Raw genomic sequence first — 9,190 nt, 5'->3', positions numbered from 1 at the left:
TCAGTGCAGTATACATTATTGAACCCATCTTACTCAGTCTCTCCCCAACCCCAAGGACAGTCCCATTCTACAACAGTGGCATCATGTAATATTGTGACTGGGATATTTCACTCAGCATAATGTTCTCCAGAGTCAACCATTTTGAATAATATTGCATGAGTTCCTTGTTTTTTAATGCAGTATACATTATTGAACCCATCTTACTCAGTGTCTCCCTAACCCCAAGGACAGTCCCATTCTACAACAGTGGCATCATGTAATATTGAGTAACATTATTATGTTTCTATTTATTTGCCTGTCACTTGTCCCTGAGGGGGAATCATGATGAAGACTTTCTGTCTGAGTTAGTCAAGACATGGGTAATTGGAGTTTTGCAGCTCAGCTCTTGTGAATAAACTATTTTCCTGGAATTTGTAAATTTTTTTTTCTTAGAAACTTTTTCACAAACTATGAAACCAAGGGTTGAGGGACAGCGTGCAGGAGGGGAAGGCCCTCTATGAGGTGGATTGATTCAGCCACTGGGGTTATCGGGATGGAAGTGTCAGAGACAGTGCGATTGGCCCAGGACAGAGCAGAGTCCAGGGCTGTTGTACATAGGGTTGCTATGAGTCGCAAGCGACTCGATGCCACATAACAACAACAACAACAACAACAACATGAAACCAAGTTGCTTCTTGGAGATAAGGAGTTTGAAGCTATGTCAGACATACTAAGGGCATGTTGCCAGGAGGGACCAGTCCTTGGAGAAGGACATCATACTTGGAAGAGTGCAGGGACAATGCAGGAGAAGACCACCCAGAATGAAATGAATTGACACACTGACTGGGGTCATGGTGGCAGGAGTGTTCGAGACAGGGAGATTGGCTCAGTATAGGTCTCTATGAATCACAGGTGACTTGATGGTACGTAACAACAACAATAGCAATGTTTTATTTTTACAGAAACCAAAGTCTTCCTAGAATATTTTTTTATATTTATTCTCTTTACTACTATCTTCAAAGGCAGCTCTGATGCCTTAGTAATAGTGTTGTGTTGCCAATCTAAATGAAAGTGGTTTGAATCCACCAGCCGCTCTGTGGGAGAAAGATGATTTCCTCAGCCTCTGAATTCTTGATGGAGGGTCAACTATGAGTTGGTTCTGACTCCAAGGTACATAACAACATTTTTTTATAATTGGCTTTAAACATTGTGGTGAAAACCTGTATAACTTTTAAAATTGTACACTTCAGTGGTATTAGTCACACTGTGAAACTTTTACCACTATTGCTTCCAAATTATTCCATCACTGTTAACAGAAACTTGGTACCCCACAATGAATCCGGCTTTGCTCCCTTGGTGACCAGTCTCCTTTATCCAGCGTTAGGAGAGTCCGCTTACTCTGACCAGTTAGCCTTTGTGCAATGAGATTCTCACTGGTTTGAGCCACTGTATTTTTCCTTAGCTCTTCATGGTTATATCCCTTGAATGCTTAATCCAGGTCGGTTCAGTCTATGCGGAATCATTTGAGTACCGCTGTTAGGCACCACCAAAGGATGGAGGGGAAAGTAGAAGGTTTTTGCAGTTAAGGGTGTTATAAACAAAAACCTGTTGGGGGCGGGGAGGAGGAGGAGAAATATGTTCAATGATAAGTAACTGAAAAATGATTACAGGCAGATCAACACCAAGAAAAAAAAAATCTGGAAGAGGACACTAATAAATTGCAGCCATTATCTGGGATAAAGTGCAGCCCCGGAAAGCAGAGTGAGAAAGGGAGGAGGGAGATGATTTATTTCACTCGTTTTTATTGATAAGTTATCGAGAAGTGGTGAGTCAGTTTTACTGGGCAGACAACTTCTGGAATCAGAGGCGACAGCCTCCTCCGGGCTATTTCGGTACTCGGGGTCACCGGCCGACTATGTGCGTGCGTGCAAGCTGCTGAGCTCGCATGTAATTACCACGCTCCTTTCCCTTTAGAGCCGCAGGTCTTCCGAGGTCTGGCTGGCGGCCCCTGCAGGCCAGCCCCCACCTCGCCTGGGGGGCTTGACCTCGGTTGGGCCCCGCCCAGCGACTCTCCCTTCGGCTCAGGCACCTGCCTGGCCGCCCTGCGCGGCGGGGTCCTAAGGCGCCTTGGGCAAGCGCCGCGATTGGCTGCGACTGGTGGCTAGAGCTCTGCTCTAGCGCCGTTTGACAACCGCAGTCTGCAAGAGGTTGAGCTGAGCAGCCCGGGAGGGGCAGACGGGAGGAAGGACGGGCCGACGAACTGATGGATTGACGCGCGCGGGCAGCAGGAGGGAGGGAGCAGTGACGCCAAGCCCAGATCGACGCCCTCGCTTTCCCACCGTAGCCCGGAACCGATCCGCCTTGGGGCCCCGGTCGCTGGCCTCTCAGCTGTTTTCTCCTCCGTCGCTTCTCCGGGTTAGACCGGAGCCCTCAGGTGAGTGTCTCGGAGAGGCAGAGGCGGGGTCAGCGGGGCTGCTCACCTCGGGTTGCCATGGTCACCCGTCACTCCCTTGTCACCAGCTGACGGGGCTTGGACCTAAGCGACTCTGAGGTTTGCGTTCCCAGGGCTGGAGAGGGGGGTCTTAGGGTAGGCTTGGGTGTTGACTGGGTGGGGACTGTGATCATGGGTGAGGCCCTGGAACCCCTGGATGAGGAGCTGTAAACTGTGGGGCTGGCTCCGAGGCCGCCACTCCCAGACCACACCTTCTGTATGTTACCAGCGCGGCTCCACTCCGCTCCGCTCGGGGGCAGAACGACGCCCCTCGCCCTGGCTCTGCAAGACCCCGAGCAGTCGGCGAGCGCAGGGCTTGTGTCTACCTCGGCGTGAGGGGGCTGACGGTGCTGTTCCTTTCTTCCTCGCCGCTCTGCAAGTCGGTGGAAGAACTGCGGAGCGCGCTGCCGTGCTTTCTGGGCATGTCTTGGCCAGGAGGAGAGGAGCTGGTGTTGGGGCTCGAAGCTCAGCGGTGGTGTGGGGCAGCCCTGCAGCAGCCGGGATTGCCCTTTCTTACGTCAATGAGCAATGTGAGCAAGCCTTTGAGGGTCTGGGTGTAGCTGGGCAGAGGAGCAGCTATTTGGAATGAGGGTTGTGTGGGGCGCCTGCGTGCAGAGAAGGGAGGTTGTAGGGTTAAGCGATTTCTTCACATTGGGGAGAAGAGATTGGGGCTCCAGCCCGGGGCGAGACCTTGGGCAAAAGAGACAGAGGTGTGCGGGGACAACAACTGACCAGTTGGGTTTTTCCTTTTCTGTACCCTAACGTGCAGTTAGTTACCACGCGTTGTCTCTAAGAGGGACGGTTTTTTGGCAACTTGGTTCTCTCTGCATAATGAAAGGAGAAGTCTTTGTTCCACCCCAATCTAGGTTGTGATCCTAACACTGTTTCCATCCCTTTGTTGTATACTTCACAGAATTCTTTAAGAAGTTAATGACATGGAAACTAACATACAGGTTTTAATATGCTACAATAAAATTCACCCCCTCCCAGCAAATCCGGGTAGAATGTTTTTGTTGCCAGTGTTGGCATGTCTAAACAGCATTGAAATTTTATTAGAAAGGATGCCCAATAGCCATTTTCCCTTTTATCTGGTATATTCTCGAGGTATCATTTGGGAGGAAGATGTAGTAAATTATTTTACCTTGGTTTCAAGGAGTGGATTGCTTCCAGTAGGAAAGAAAAAATTATTGTACAGTGATGGAAAAGACAAATAAGCAAGCTTTATCAGTACAACATAGTGTTAGATAAAACCCAAAACCTTTGAATTTGAATGACATTATAAATTGTGTGTGTGTGTGTGTGTGTGTGTGTAGAAATTTTAACACTCAATTATCTCTGTCTCCCACTTTCTGTTTCTTTCTTTTTAGAAAAACAGCACATAGAATGTATTCTTAAGAGAATAGGGATGCTATCCTATGTGCATAGTTAAATAATTATGTCCGGCTTCTTATGTTTGTGAAATCACGTTTATTAGTTAGTGTACAGTATATGATATGCTTGATATAAGCTGCAGTTTGGCAAACATTTCAAACTAAGTGTGAAAAGAAATGCAGTTTTTCTTAGTAGACTCAGTAAATTGGAAATTAGATTACTGAATATAAGCTTCCCTTTGCTTAATTTAAATGATATTACAATCTTTGAAGATCCCCTCTTATTTCTTACTCTGTAATATGGTAGTAATACCTGTTACTGATTTAGTCTGAGGATAGGCTCTAAAATGAAATAAAATAATGCCTTTGAAAACCCTTTAGAAAGAGGAAATAAAGGCATCTATTGATTGCCTTTTAATAGAAGGGAGCATTGGCAAAGATGAAAATTCTGCATAGTCTAGTTAAAATTTTTAGATCCAAGGCCAGATTTCTTACAATGGCTGAAAAGGCTTATGGAAACTATTGAGATATATCTTTACTTGCAGAGGATCTTGATCACTGTAGGTGACAGGGGGAAAAATTTTCTTCTTGTGTGGGGTTTAGGATAGCTTTCCTGTTTTCAATAGGATAGTCTCACAGAAAATAAGGCTATGGCCAGTATCTTTGACTTGAATTACATTTGGTGTTAAAAAAAAAAATTACATTTGGTGTTAAATAATCTTCAGTGTGGATCAGTGATTGCTGCGTTATCAAGAATTATCTTTATCTTTTCTGATCTGTGCTTTTCATAGTAGAGGACTTAGAGATACGTTGTTGTGTCATGGAGTCGGAACTGAGTCATAGCTGAGCCACCAGCAGGTTTTCAGAGGTAGCGAATTGCCTGGGAGAAGATTGCTTATCTTTCTCTCACAGAGCAACTGGTAGAGTTGAGCCCCTTTTTGCCTTTGCGTTGACAAGCTCTCTTAGGCTGTAATGGGGTAAGAGGTCATATAAGATGGCACACACTCATGGAATTGTTATTGATTTTGTTTGAAGAATTGGATAAAAAGTATTATTTTGTGATAAAACACACAAAAAAGGACCTGGAGAATGCAATATTTACACTGATTTCTATGGGAAAATTAAAATACTTCAAAAATATTTTATTCTTAAATGCTCCCTGAGGATGTGTTTTCTTCTGCTTTTGAAGAAAGAGTTTTAGACTTGTTTAGCTTAGATTTACTTTCCTGAAGAATGGCAAATCACTGCATTGCATAGGAACTAAATTGAGTTCCAATTTTTAAAGCTTTGACATTAGGGTTGAGATTATTTGAATCCCAATTAATCTCTCATTTTTATCCCTGTAACAGGGATAGAGGACTTGTATTGGGATAGAGGGGCTATTCCCTAAAGAGGCACATGATGCTCAGAAAGGTGGAGGGTCGGCCAAGAAGAGGAAGACCCTCAACCAGATGGATTGATTCTGTGACTGTCTCAGTGTCAGGAAATGTAAGGATGGCACAGGATAGGACAAGGTTCAGATATATTGTTCAGAGGGTCACTGGGTCATATTCTACTCAACAGCATCCAACAACAACAACAACAAGTCGGAAGTTTGCTGTGGAAAAGTGATGGAATTTGCATCAGCTGAACCATTTTGTCTACTTATTGGCTCTTCTTATTTCTACATATTGGGATATTAGTATTGCTTCAGAGGGGTCTTTAGCCGGAAGCCTTATTACCCCACTGGACTTCTGTGACACTGTTTATGTTTCTATTTTATGTGTATTACTTTTATAGAGATGTTAATATGTATCATTTGACTGTAGGGACTTTCTGAATAGGACCCATGGTCCTTTATTTCTGCTTTCTGCCTTAGAGGCAGTACAATACTTTGCATAAAGGTTCTTAATATTTCCTGAAAGAATAAAAGAGCTAGAAAATATGGTTTCTAAAACAAATATATAGTGGAAGAATTTGTGGCTTCTCACTTTATGTAGGAAAAGGCAGGTTCAGGCTTACTTGGTTAGGAGCTACTTAGTTGCTGCTCAATGGGATCTCATGCCAGAACTTGCCTTTATAATGTTTAAGATACTGAAAGATTAAACCATGTTTTGTTTGATTTGGATTTGAAGGGAGACTTAAGTAATAGAAATACATTGTTTCCCCTTTCCACTTAGCTCATGTTAACATTTTTACTATAAGAAAAAGGCAATGAAATATATTTATTGTTTCGTTCAAACAATGTTTTTGTCTATGCCTGTGTACCATGCTTGTAACTCTTTTTTTAAAAAAATTATTTTATTAATTTTAATGAACATTTACAAGGATTTTGGATTTCCATTCATTCATTGTTGCACTTTTCTCCCTGCCCACCACTCCCCACAAGCCCAGTTCACTTCTTCTTTGAAAAGTAAAAGAAAAATTCTTTTTGAGACCAATTAAAACAAGCTTAATGAGAAAAAAAAGAAAAATTATTTTATTGGTATACAATCCCCACTGTTGTTGTTGTTGTTGTTATGTGCCGTCGAGTCGCCTGCGACTCATAGCGACCCTATGTACAACAGCCCTAAACTCCGCTCTGTCCTGTGCCAATCGCACTGTCTCTGACACTCCCATCCCAATTATCCCAGTCACTGAATCAGTCCACCTCATAGAGGGCCTTCCTCTCCTGCGCCGTCCCTCCACCCTCCCAAGCATGATGTCCCTCTCCAAGGACCGGTCTCTCCTCACTACATGTCCGAAGTAAGTTAGACGGAGCCTCAGAATCCTTGCCTCCAAGGAGCCACCCGGTTTAACCCTCTCCAGGACAAATCTATTTGTTTTCCTAGCAGTCCATGGTATTCTCAGTACTCTTCTCCAGCACCACAGCTCAAAGGCATCAGTTCTCCTTCTATCCTCCTTGGTCATTGTCCAACTCTCTGATGCATAACAGGTGATTGCGAAGACTATGGCCTGTATCAGACGCACCTTAGTCTCCATAGAGACACCACTGCTCTTCAGCACTTTGGAGAGGTCCCTAACAGCAGACTTTCCCATGGCAATGCGCCGTTTAATTTCCTGGCTGCTGGTGCCAAGACTGTTGACTATGGAGCCAATCCCCACTATGCAACCTTAATTCTGGACTCTTGTGATAACCATAATACCCTATCATATATTGCTTTTAAACTGTTCTCTCCCTCATCTGTTGCAATGCAGTATACATAATTTATCCAGTTTTTCTCAGTCTTACCCCAACCCTGATGTCAGTTCCATTCTATAACCGTGGCACTATGCAGTATTTGTCCTTTTGTGACTGAGATATTTCACTCAGCATAATGTCCTCCAGGGTCACCCATTTTGAATAATGAGTTCTTTGTTTTTCAATGCAGTGTAGTATTCCATTGTGTGAATATACCAAAGCTTCTCTATCCATTCATTTGTTGATGGGTACTTAGGTTGTTTCCAGCTCTTTGCTATTGTGAACAAAGCCGTGATAAACATAGGTGTGCATGTATCTGCTTAGATGTTGGTTATGGTTTCTTTGGGTATATTCCCAGTAGTGAAATTGCTGGGTCAAATGGTATCTCTATTTGCAAACGCCACCTTCCACAGTGGTTGCACCATTTTACACTTCTACCAACAGTGAATAAGAGTTACAGTTTCTCCACAACCTCGCCAGCATTTTTTGCTTGCTGTTCTGTTAAATTTTGCCATTCTTACTGGAGTGAGATGATATCTCATAGTTGTTTTAAAACTCTTGATATATTGAAAAACAAATGCAGTATTTCATAAAATCATTCAGGAAATTTTTATGGAACCTAGCTAAAATTAAAGTATAAAGGTCCATTTTTAGGTTAAAATTTTTGGCATTATTTTGGAAACTTGGAAATTGAATTGGATTGATTCCAACTTTCTTTAAAAAAGCATAAAGGAAGTGAAATTTTGGAAAGTGTAAAAGCAGTAATTTACAGAATAGATAATTAAAAGCAAGTTTAGAGGCATTCATTGTAAAATGCCTATAGCATGAGAAGTGTTAGTTTCACTATATATAATTGCTGATCAAACCACACATAGAATATTATGCTCTATTTAGGTACTTTAAAAGAGAGATTAACACGTGTTAAAAGGAAGATGGCCAGGATGGTGGGGTACCTGGAAGCTGTGTTTTATGAAGAATGGTTAAAAGAATTAGGAAAAAAAGGTGATTAGAATTAGAAAGAGAGTCTGATTCAAATGCTTGAAAGTTTTTAACCTACCAGACTATTAGCATACTTCCCAGGCAGACAAGACTATGCAAAAGTTACACAAAAGTAGATTTCCGCATGTGGTTTGAATCCACCAGTTGCTCTATGTGAGAAGGATGGACAAGTTCTTCCTGTGTGACTAATGCCTCTGAAAACCTGCTGGAGGGTCAGCTAAGGGTCAATTTCAGCTCTGTGGCACACAACAACTAGCCAAAGAAGAAGAAATAGAAGATTCTCCCCATTTTGACAGTCTAAAATCAATCAAACATGCAACCAAGATTCATTAATGAGTGTAAAAAGTTGGGAACAAGGAAGAAGTTCTGGTAGTTGAAAAATATGGGTTTGGTGACAGAAATGAAAATAGAGGTAGAATTTTATACAATCAGTGATTTCTTTATTGCAAATACCTTTTATAAAAAAATACGAATGGTAACTATACATGTTGAACTCACCTGATGGACTACACAGGAATTTGATTGGTTAAGTCTCTGGAGAAATTATTATAAAAGCTCAATATCAGTTGTGAAAACTAGGCCAGGTGCTGACTGTGGAACAGACTATCAACTACTTGTTTGCAAATCCTAATTGAAGCTAAAGAAAGTTAAATCCACAAGAACCAAAATAGGACCTTGAGTCTATCCTATCTGAACTTAAAAAAGCATCTCAGCAATAGATTTGAGACATTAAACATTAATGAATAAAGACCAGATGAGTTGTGGGATGGTATCAAGGATATCAAGAAAGCAAAAAGATTGTTACAAAGACAGAGGGGGAAGAAATAGACCAAAATGGATATCAGAAGAGACTGAATATTACATTAGAACACCAAGAAGCCAAAACAAAGAGAAGAAATCAGGAAGTTAAAGAGTTGAACAGAAGATCTCAAAGGAAGGGCAGCTGGTGAAGGCAAAGTGAAGTAATATAACAAAATGTGCTAAGAGCTGGAGTCAGAAAATCAAAAGAGAATTCACTCGGTATTTTTAAGCTAAAGAAACTGAAGAACAAATTCAAGCCCTGAGTTGCAATACTTAGAAATGCTGTGGGCATGGAATACTATGCTGCATTAAAAAACAAGGAACTCATGCAATATTATTCAAAATGGTTGACTCTGGAGAACATTATGCTGAGTGAAATATCCCAGTCAC

At 42.0% G+C, this 9,190-nt stretch overlaps 1 protein-coding gene across 3 annotated transcripts in view; it reads left to right on the top strand.

Moving 5' to 3' along the window:
- Positions 1–2,045: 2,045 nt before the first annotated feature.
- Positions 2,046–9,190, top strand: part of WDR47 (WD repeat domain 47) — a 102,259-nt gene continuing 95,114 nt past the window's right edge. For all 3 annotated transcript variants that reach the window (XM_006882471.1, XM_006882470.1, XM_006882469.1), the window contains exon 1: positions 2,046–2,413. The gene's annotated coding sequence lies outside the window, so the exon portion shown is untranslated. The remainder of the gene's footprint in view (positions 2,414–9,190) is intronic.

Source organism: Elephantulus edwardii, unplaced genomic scaffold (assembly GCF_000299155.1).
Source record: "Elephantulus edwardii isolate Elephantulus edwardi_28Jun2011 unplaced genomic scaffold, EleEdw1.0 scaffold00020, whole genome shotgun sequence".
Taxonomy (NCBI): Eukaryota; Metazoa; Chordata; class Mammalia; order Macroscelidea; family Macroscelididae; genus Elephantulus; species Elephantulus edwardii.
Note: the sequence above shows the minus strand (reverse complement) of the source record. Positions and strands in the feature narration are given on the sequence as shown.